This window comes from Acomys minous (genome assembly GCF_964271855.1).
Source record: "Acomys minous genome assembly, chromosome: 1".
In the NCBI taxonomy this organism is placed as follows: domain Eukaryota; kingdom Metazoa; phylum Chordata; class Mammalia; order Rodentia; family Muridae; genus Acomys; species Acomys minous.
The window spans coordinates 58,848,472-58,859,944 of NC_140483.1; positions in this window are offsets into that span (position 1 = coordinate 58,848,472).

Sequence of the window (11,473 nt, forward strand, 5' to 3'; positions counted from 1 at the left end):
GGGTTCTGAAGCTCTGAACTCTGGTCTTCAAACTTTCACAGCAAACACTTCAGCTGCTTAGCCCTCATTTGGGCCCTAAAAGTGGTACTGAAATCTGAAAGCAATTGTGGGGGAGAACCGTGTCATGTTCATGAGCAAAAAGACTCAGCACCACAAGAGGTCAAAGTTTCCCAGGTCGACCGGTTCAGTGCAATTACAGTAAAGATTCCAGATGCCTCTTTTAGGTAGAAATGAATAAACTAAAAACTTCTGAAACAAAACACAACAGGTCTAAGTTGTATGAAGTGCTGGAATTTGAAGAAGAACAAGACGATACGGTTAGTATTTTCTGACCACCACCTTACGCGAAATGCTGACAACCAAGGCAGTGTGTGAAACTGGCATGAGGCTAGACAGACACAGGGCACCGGGACAGGCCAGGAAATTCAGGGAAAGGGCTGTACGTATATATCCAATTAATAGTCAACAATTAATAAGAAATGGTGTTACAATAGCTGTGGCATAGGCCCTTTCATCCCAGCATCTGAGGCAAGAAGGTAGACAGTTCAACGGAGCCTGAGGTACAGTGTGAGACCCCGTTTAAAGAAAGAAAGCCTGAAAGGAAGGGAGGGAGGGAGGGAGGAATAGAAGGAGGGAGGGAGGGAGGGAGGAAGGAAGGGAGAGAGGAAGGCAGGCAGGCAGGCAGGAATAAAGCCTATCCCAAGTGTTGAGGGGGTATAGAAGAATAGGAACGGCCCTACATTGCTGTGGGAGACGCGAAGGGGACAACTGAATATCCATACAGAAGGAACGGAGATTCATACTTCATTCCACACAATTCCAGTCACACTGGACTCTAGCTCTGAGGGTGCAACCCACAGCTGTAAGCCTTCTTAAATGAACCTTGAGTGTTTTGAAACCTTTGTGGACTTTGAGCTGCACACATGTGCCTAGATGTGACACCGAAAGCACAAGCCAGGAGTGAACACACCCATAATCCGGACTTCTCAAGAAAATAGAAAAATCAACTGTCTGGAGAATCTATTTGAAAACCCTCGATTTGAAAGAACTTACGTCCTAGAAATGAAGTAGTCAAAATTCAATGATTAAAAAACCAAAAAACAAAAAACAAAAAACAAAAACAAAAAACAAAAACAAAAAAAACCCCAAAAACCAAACCAACAGTGCAATAAAAATTAGGCAAAAGATTTGAACAAATCCCAAAATAGATAACCCGATGCCAGCGCAGAGCACACAAGAGGCACTCACTATTGTTTCCATTTACGTAAATGCAAATTTAAACCACAGTGAGATAGATGACACGTTCCTCCTATTAAAACAGGATTAAAAAGATTGTCTAACTGGATGTGGTGGCATAGGCCTGCAATCCTGGCATTTGGAGGATGATGTAAGAGGGTAGGCAGTTCATGAGCTGCTGCCTGAGACCCAGTTTTAAAAGGAAGGAAAGAAAGAAAGGACAAAAGAAACAAACATAGAAAGATTGCTTATCCAAAGTGTTGAGAGAGGTCTGGAAAAACAGACATGACCCTACACTGCTAGGAAGTGGTGGTGTGGGTAGGGGGTGGGAGGTAGAGTGGGGGAGGGTTGTTGTAATGCCCAAAATTAACCTGTAAGTCACTGTAACTTCCTGGAATGTTGGGAGTTGTAGTTCTTTAAAAAAAAAATAACAAAGCCTAATGGGAAAGAATGGTGGTCTATAGGTTTGTCCTTAAAAGCCCCAGCAACACGTGGCTTGAGGCCATTCTAGCTGGGAAGTTCTGGGGAATTCCTGACCAGAGTCCGTTCTCTTAGTCAGTATTTACTGTTTAATAAAGCTTGCCTAAAATTGGACCCAACATGGGGGAGTTGGTTTTCCTGACGAATCTCAGGATCAACAATGTGAAGGGGACAGCTACCTCAAAAAATCATTTGGTGGTGTTCTGTGCAGTTGGCAATGGTAGTGCTTTCAGTTTTGAATATATCCTAAGTTTATTAAGAACGTAGCAAGCAAAAGTAAAAGCATAATTAACAAGTAGCAGATAGAGGGAAGGCAATAGACAGCAAAATCCAATTGGCGGCCGACAACACTCAGGGGAGAAATTGGAGTAACCCAAGTGAGACAGCGAACAAAAGGCGACTGGGAGCTTCCAGGCACCCAGCAGAAGCAGAAGGAGAATGTGAGAGTCCCCCCCTACCCCCCACCCCTGGGAAGACAGTCGGGGTTCCTTTCTGGCATCTCTGAGCATGGGCTTCCAGCCAGCAGTTCCCCCTGCGGGTATTTTATATTGTGGAAGAAGCCGTAGTAACTTCTGTTGGAAGTGGCTTACCTCTGAGCTGTTCTCAGGGTCACAGTGTCTTCACCCTAGGGCTGCTCTGCTGTACTTCCTTCTCTCCTCAGAACACTTAGGGGCCCGGCTTGCCCAGGTTGGCAATCACCAGAAACGAATGTGATGGAGCCTGGGACAAAAGGGCCCTCCTTCTCCCTGTGGTCTGCTTTCAACAAACTTAGACAGCATGCGGCAATTTATCAGCATGATATATATTATGGACGGTTTCTCTAACAGTCAAGCAAACCTCTTCCACACCACCAGCCACTCACTTTCTAAGTATTCATCCAAGAGCAGACGCTTGCATCTGACTGCTTATTTCAGCTTCATTTTTAATCACTAATTATCAGAAACAACGTACATGCTCATCCACAAATAAATGGTTAGGCTGCAGGGGTGTGTGTGTGTGTGTGTGTGTGTGCGTGTGCGTGTGTGTGTGTGTGTGTGTGTGTGTGTGTGTGTGTGTGATCATGATGGTGGTGCAGGTTCTATAGGGCCTACCTATGTTAAAACTAATCAAACTGTATGCTTCGAACATGTGTATTACATGACAATTATAACTCAGTAAAACTGCTAGAAACAGCACAACTCAAGACAAAAACCGCAAGCTACTGGGGTGGTATCAAGACAACCGAGCTGTGAATCTTTGAGACTTTGCACATACGGAGGCTGGATATGGGACATAACCAACCAACCAGGAGACAGAACTGTGATCAAAAGAAGAGGTAGGGAAGACATGGAGAAAGTGTGATTGTGAGAGATATAATCTTCAAAGGAACTCCGACAAAAGTATGTACAATAAAAGACAAGATTGCTTCGTATAATAGTCTTGAAAAGGAACTGTAAAAATGAACAACAAGTTTCAAATTCTAGAACTAAAACCATTCAGAACTTTGGAGTCCAATGGACGAGGCTGAACTGAAGATCAGGTGTAAATAAGGAGAGAGTGAACAGACAAGGACAGAGTCCATGAAAATATCTAGAAAGGAATAGAAAACAGAAAAAAAAAAAAGAATTATACGAAAGACTTCATCTTTGAAGATTAAGAGTGCCCTGTGCTCCTCCATGCTCCCATCACCCATGTCTGTGGGAAAAGCACACATGCCAGGTGAACCAGCCCAACACCACAGAACCGAGGCCCTTGAGGGAACACCAACACTCCCCAAAGCTGGCTGAAGGTGAATGTTAGAGCTTCAATGTGAAATGACCCCATCCGTAGTCTCATGTCCAGCTGTTGGCCCTGTTTGGAAGGGTTAGGAGGTGGGGCCTACCTACAGGAGGTCACCCCTCTCTGACTTACCACAGCTAGGAACTTGCAGAGCGAGGGATATTCAGACAGAGTGTGACTTCATGGTCTGCGTGTTTTCCATGCACTCTACTGTCTCCTGTCTGCCTGGAATTGGGGCTGGAGGCCTAGGATTGGTTCCAGGTAGTGCCTGGTTTAGCTCTGTGAGTTTAGGATAGTTAACTAAACCTTGCATTGGCTTCTAAATCCAAATAGGCAAACATGGTCCATCCGATCTGTTTCGCAGGGTGACGCTTATTCTGTAACTGTTGTGTAACTGCTGGCTTATTGGAGTAGAGCAGAGACTCCCGCCCACCCTCCCACAAAGAAATCCTGCCAGTGGAGCGAGGCAACACTGACTGAGTTAGAAGGCAAGCAAAGAACTTGAACTCTGGCACACCTACGGCTCAGACACCCACAGACATCACGCATAGAAGCATACAGGGGCCAGACTGAAAGGGGCTTGGTGACAGCCTTCATCTTCAAAGATGAGTTACCATGAAAGAGAAAAGAGTTTGGCATGGCGGTCTTGATCCAGGAATAGGAACCAACGCCACCGATCCTGATTGTCTTAGTCACTGTTCTATTTCTGGGAAGAGAGATACCATGACCAAGGCAACTCTCATGAAAGAAAGCACTTCAACTGGGGCCTTGCTTATAGCTTCAGAGGCTTAGTTCATTATCACCTCGGTAGGGAGCATGGTGGCGTGCATGGCCCTGGAGCAGTAGCTGAGGGCTACATCCTGGTTCGCAGGCACAGACAGACAGACAGACAGACAGACAGACAGACAGACACACACACACACACACACACACACACACACACACATAGACAGACAGACAGAGACAGAGACAGAGAGACAGAGAAAGAAAAACAGAGATATAGAGAGACAGAGAGAAATACTGGGCCAGGTGAGGGCTTTTGAAGACCCCAAAGGCTACCCTCAGTGGCACACTTCTTCCAACAAGGCCACACCCCCTAATCCTTCTAATCCTATCAAGTCGTTCTACTTCCCAGTGACTAAGCATTCAAATATATGAGGCTATGGAGAACACATTTCTTACTCAAACCTCCACACCGGGCCCAACTGCATGCTATAGTGCACAGGTGTTGAGTATAAATGGGGAAGTGGTTTCACTGACCTCTGAAACACTGAGCTCAAATTCGGTGTGCACCTGGCCTTGGGACATCAGCAAGGTGGAGAGCCCAGCTCCATCTTCACCATCAAAGGGGTGGGGGGTGGCGAATGGCACTTAGAATAGCTGCTTGTATTGGCCCCAAAGCACAAGCAGGTCCATGGATTTATGAGCACCATACTATCGGGAATTCTCCGAGCAGATAGGGTGACTCGGCATGAGCCTGCTGTATTAAAAAAAAAAAAAAGAAAAAAGAAAAAAAAAAGATAAGACTACAGAAAAACTTCATTTTTCATGTTTTGTATTGTTTTTGTTTTTCGAAACAGGGTTTCTCTGTGTAGCCCTGGCTGTCCTGGAACTCACTGTATAAACCAGGTTGGCCTCTGCCTCTGCCTCCTGAGTACTGGAATTAAAGACGTGCACCACCATCAATGAGCTGATTTCTATATATGTAGTGTGTGTGTGTGTGTGTGTGTGTGTGTGTGTGTGTGTGTGTGTGTGTGTATGTATGCCTGGGGAAGCTAGAAGAGAGTGTTGAATACCCTGAAGTCAGAATTACATGTGCTTTAAACCACCGAGACAGCTCTCCAGCCCCTCAATTTAAAATTTAATCACAGGCTACACAAGTTGTTCTAGTTATTATTATTATCATCATCATCATCATCATCATCATCATCACCATCATCATCATCATCATCACCACCACCACCATCACCACCACCACCACCACCATCATCATCATCATCACCACCATCATCATCGCCATCATCATCATCACCATCATCATCATCATCATCATCACCATCATCACCATCACCATCATTTTATTGTGGGAAAACATTCACTGGAGCAGATGACACAACTAGATCCAGTGTGCTGTGGAGCCATCTCCAGGGCCTGGGGTGAGGGGGTGCTTTCCTTTCCAGTCAGGAAATCCCCAGTGGATGAAAACAGCCTCTCCTCATTTCATGGGTAATGGCGTTCTACAAGTTGAAGTCTGCATAGAGAAACTCCCATCCATGGCTATTTCTCATCAATTCTTTGCTTTCCTAGGTCTGATCATGCAGATATGGGCAAAGGCTAATGCTAAGGAGCCATGAGAAAGTGGGAAAGTTATTGCCTATGAATCCATCAGAAGGCTGCATTTTGAGCCTCCTATGTGAGACTTTCAAGGTACAATCTTCAGTTTCTCTTGTTCTGGGGCGAGAACAGACCTGCTTGGCTTTAGCCTGGTTTTCTTTGTTGGTTTTAAAATCCGTGGTGTGTGTGTGTGTGTGTGTGTGTGTGTGTGTGTGTGTGTGTGTGTGTGTGTCCCTATGTCACTGTCACCATAGCAAAAGGCTCTCTCCTGTGGATCAGCTTGCATCCTTCTGCCACATGCTGTGCAGCTGTTGTACTCTGTGTAGCCCTGAGTGAACTGCGTTAGCAGCTGCTAGAACCCCCTAAGTGGTCATCATCATGCTATGTGACCTCATGTTGCTGAGTGTAGCCCTGGGCACTGTGCTCCAGGAGAAACCTGTGCTTTCCACTAAAGGAGAAATGAAGAGTCTCTGACTCACAGCCATGTATGTTAATAGTGTACGGAAATACAGGTTTACTCACAACAGAGCCTAGGTCTTCCAGATCTTGAGGTGCAAGACACACCTTCAATCTGGGCCATACCTTCTTCTGAACCATGGGAGAAGGAAGGTTTTGTTCCTTATCTGCTTGACCTTGCCTTGCTAGCACACTCATTCCTTCAAGAGCATTGGAATCTACTTCTTCAGGACTCCAGCATATAGAAAAGCAGCTAAGATATCCTGGATGGTGGGACTGAGCAACTATTAGATTCTTGATCTTTCCGTCCACAGGTAGACATTTTTAGGTTAATTGGACTTTGACCTTTCAATCATTCCAATAAATTTCTAATATATATTAATTTCTGGTTATATATATATATATATATATATATATATATATATATATATATATATATATTCACTCCATAAGTTCTGAGACACTAGAGAACCCTGATTAACATAAAATTTTGTATGTAAACTTTTTATAGAGAAACAGAAGCCAAGGATTAATTTTTTAAGAACCTGGAACAGGCATTTAAATTAGCCAACATCTTCAGTATACTATCACCTAAAGCTCCTGAAGCCTCTCCAGCCACTCCCTCTCCTGGGAGCTAGGAGAGTAATGACACCCCACGGCATAAGCTATACTACAACTTTAAAGAGATTAATGCATTTGTTCATCTTGATTCACCAATTGTGCATGGCAATGGAGTTGGTGGTCTTATATATTAAGCTTTTAAGTTTAGAAAAATAAGTAAAATATTACTGCTGGTTGGTTGTTCTTAATTGATGGTGTTCTTAATTGATGGACAAATTGATAAAGGAAACAACTGAGCTCTGTGTTAAAATTAATTAACCTTAGAATTTGCTGAAGGACAACAATGAACTCATTAAAGCTGACCAGCTCCAGAGGTGCATAAACAATCTAAGGATTTCTAAATGAGCCCCCAGAAGATGATCATCTCACCAGCTTGAATTCTGGAAAATCACACCAAAGCCCTCCTTCCAAGTTTGACTGAATTACAGCAAAAATTGACATTTCAGACTTAGAGGGTGTTTGAGCAGTCTCTTGTGTTGTTTATAGCACTCTGAATTCATTTCCCAAAGGCAGAGTTGAAATCCACTTAGAGACTTTAAGAGTGTTTCAATTCTTTCTCCCTCTGACATCCCTTCTGCGTTCCTTACTTTAGGGCAACTTCTGCCGCAGTAGCTATCACTGCTCCTCTTTAGTAGCTTATTACAACAAAATCGTGTCTTACTTTTCCTACCAGTGTGACAGTTATTGGCATGGAAGGCTGGCTTGTTTTCAATACTCAGGACTCGGGATGAGTAAAAGCAGGAGAGGTCAGGGGACTTTGGGCATTGGCTCCAGCTGGGACGGCATGCGTTGCCAGTATTGTCACACTGCCATACCTAAGTGCAATGCATAGTTTTCCCTGCCAATTTAAAAAGAGGAGATTTGTAAACTTGTGGGAACAAGTGCAATGTCTGTCCCACACTCATGCGGATAGGAAAATTTTAAATGTATCCTTTAAAGTATCCTTTTAGTTAAATCTGTGACACAGTTGCCCTAAGTTACCCAGGCTGACTGGGAGCTCACTAGCGGCTCATCCCCACTGCCACTGCTGTGACATCTCCCCTGTCTCCTCTTTGTTTTCTAGCTCACTCTGCTCTACTGTAAGGTGCAAGAGTAGACATGAAGATATCTTTTTCTACTGAGCCAGATGTTGCAATCTCAGGAGCAGCACAGAAGGGTAACTTCCACCAACTGGAAAAGTAAGCAACTTTGAAGAAAGGGAGTTTACTGTGTCCCACAGTTCAAAGGGTCAGTCCATCTTAGTGGGCAAGTCAGAGCAGCGTGAGCTTAAAGCAGCTCCGCATTCCATAGCCTCAACTAATAAGCAGAGAGCAATGAATGTGTACTGGTTGGTACACAACTTCTTCTCCTCCTCCTCCTTCTCCTTCTCAGTCCAGGTTCCATGCCCAAGAAATGATGCTGACCTCCTTCAGCTCGGATCTTTCTACCTCAATTAATCCAAACAAGATGCTCTTTTACAACTATGTCCAGAGGTTAACTCTTCCTTCACAGGTGTGCCTGGAGGCTTTCCTCCTAGTTGAGTAGAGGTCCTGTCAGGTACACAGCGAAACTAACCATCACAAGACAGGTCCCTCTGATAGGGCTCACCCTCACTTCAGCTGCCGTTTGCAAGTCCAGGCTACCACTCCACTTCTGAGCCAACACCTACAGATTGGAGGCCTTCATTAGGGTCTCTGTCTTTTTATGGAATCAGTCACAGAAATCAGGAAAGGAGTTTATTTACTAGATCACTAGCTGGTAATTCTGTAATTCTGTCAAGTGGAAGAGATACCTAGGGAGGAGGCATGAGGGAAGGTGCTCAGAGCCTCCACGACACTACTTTCTGGTGTCTGCAGGTTTTCCCACTGGGAAACTCCCCGAACCCTGCCCCTTGGGGTTTTTCATGCAAGTTCCATTGCATAGGCATGAAGTGTTACCGTCTGGGGCCCTGAATGGATTTTTCCCCCTTGCCAGTTAAAGGATTAAAAGGCGGTTAGCAGCAGCGGAAATCTCACACAGCAAACGGGAGCAAACAGAAGCAGCAGATGAAGAAAAGTATTTATTCGCAGTGAGGAAACAGGTGCATGCAGCAGACACACAGAAGAAAAGACCCTCCTTAAAGCAGATCTGGATTGGGGAAGTAAAAAAATAACACAGCCAGGCCTGGGGGCTTTTAAAGTCTCGGAAGAGTTCCTCCCCTAATTTAGTATTGGTCAATTCGAAGAAAGGCAGGATAACTGATTGGCTCCCAACTGCTGTGTAACCATATCCTGCTCCTGGCTTGAGCTGGCTGAGCCTGTTCATCAGCAAGGGACCATTGGTAGAAGGAAAACCCCACAAGGTCTTTGTTTTAAGCTGCCAGGCTTTCATCTCAGGTCAGGAGAGTGAGGAAGAAGCCAGCCACCTTGGAAGATTACCACTTTTACGACCTAATTAGGGCCTGTCTCCCTGTCTATATACCTGCTAGGAAGTGTGCCTAGCTCCGAGGGACCTGGGCATGGGCCCTGAGTGAGAAACTCAACTGTCAGGTGCTCTTTCTCCCCAGAGGTTCACACACAGGCTAGAGGGCTGAACTTCAGTTCTCTAATGACCTGGTTGGTTCCACAAAAACAGCCTCCATCCCAAGGCCTATCTCTTCCGGTATCATCAAAAGAGACAACTGTCATGTCAGGGATTCCAAAAGGTTCTTTAATGTTTGTAAAAAAATTTTTTAATGCCAGAAAAGAGAAGGGATGATCACACCAGTCATATGACATCCCCTGGCCCACCAGTGCTGACTAAACTCCGGTTACATAACCAGAAGGGAATTCTGAGGTGGATAAAACTCAGGGCCTGGAGAGATGACATTGATGATACAAAGATGAGCGGTTGTTGTCCATAGGAGCAAAGAGAAGGGGAGGCATTGCTCCCCGAGAGTCTAAAGAGTAACTTGTAGGAGGGGAGAACAGATGGAACACAAGATTAAAAAAAAAAAAGGGGCACTTTTTGACTGATCTTAGTGATTAGGAGAAGGAGATATATATCTCATTTCCACTGAAGCTTCTCTTTCTTTCCCCTCCCTCCCTCCCTCCCTCCCTCCCTCCTTCCCTCCCTATTCTTATTCTTTAGAAAAAGCAACTTGGAGGTGACTTCCCTCACCTGTTATAGCACAGGATTTCATTGCTTTAAAATGTGTTTAGAGTCTTGCAACCTTTGCCACGCTGCAAGTTGAGACCGTTTTGGTTATCCCCATTTTGGTTATCCCCGACATAAACAGTTTACTCTTTAGCATCCGTTCGCCACACCGATTCCACCCCCCGCCCTCCAGCCCTGGGCAACTAGTCTGTTCTCTGGCCCTGCTTTGCCTTTTCTGAACACTTCACATGACTGCTACTGTAGCAGTTCTAGCATTTGGGAACCCGAGGGGGCAGAAACATTAAGAGTTTAAGGCCAAGCTTTTTGATCACTTCCCCCTGGAGGGACTGCCTTGCCAGGCCACAGGGAGGGAGAATGCTCAGTCCTGGTGCGACTTGATGAGCTGGGGTGGATTGGAAGTGGGGCTCCCTTCTCTGGAGGAGTAGGGGGAAGGGGAAGGGGGGAGAGGGAGCGTGGGACTGGGAGATGAGGCGGGATGGGACTATGACCAGGATGTAAAGCGAATAAATTAAAAAAAAAAAAAAAGAGTGTAAGACCAGTGTGGAAACTTAGCGAAACTCTGTTTAGAAAGAGAGAAAAGGAGAGGTGAGGAGAGGGGAAGGGAAGAGAAGAGAGGGGAGGGAAGAAAGGAGAGGGGAGGAGAGGGGAGGGGGGAGAAGGAAGGGGACAAGAAGGAAGGGGATGGGAAGGGAGAGGAGGGGAAAGGGGGGACAGGAGGGGAGGGGAACAGGAGGAGGGGAGAGGCGAGGGGAGGGGAAAGGAACAGAGGGTAAAGGGAAGGGAGGGGAGGAGAAGAGAGAAGAGAGGGGAAGTTGAATAAAAATTCAAGACTTGCGCTCTTGCCATAGTTCAGCCGAGACAGAGCAAAGGACTCACAGGATGCCCACGAGTGCCACATCTATTTCCCATCATTGGGGAGATTAACATCTGCCTTAAAATAATGACTAAGCTCAATTCATTGGAAGAAAAATGATGACATAACTTTCTCCTATCTTCTGACTTTCAAGAAATTCTAATTAATGTAATCGTTACTTCCCTCTTGAAGGGCATGTTTTGTTTGTTTGTTTTTTTTCACTCACTGGAAAAGGGTCAGTTAAGGTTTATTGGGCTTTTATTGCCTCCTGAAGCGGAGAGGAGTTGTTTTCTCCTCCTTTGTGGCTTTAGAGGAACTCAGAGGGGGCATGAAATGGGAGGCGACTTACTGTCTAAGGCCTCTGGAGAGCTATGCAGGACAGCACTAGTGGTGTTTAGGGTGACATCATTCTCCCTGGGGGGCAGGGCAGGCAGAACCTGTGTCCTGTAGAAGCTGAGCAGCTCTCCCAACCCACCCATTCCACCACACCTCAGCAGCACAAGGACAGCCAAAAAATCTTCCCAAACATTACCCAGAGCCCTGGTGACAAAAATCACCCACCAAGAACTCTGGTTTAGTTCTTTCTCCCTCAACTTGGACCCCTTGGTCCTAAATGGTTTC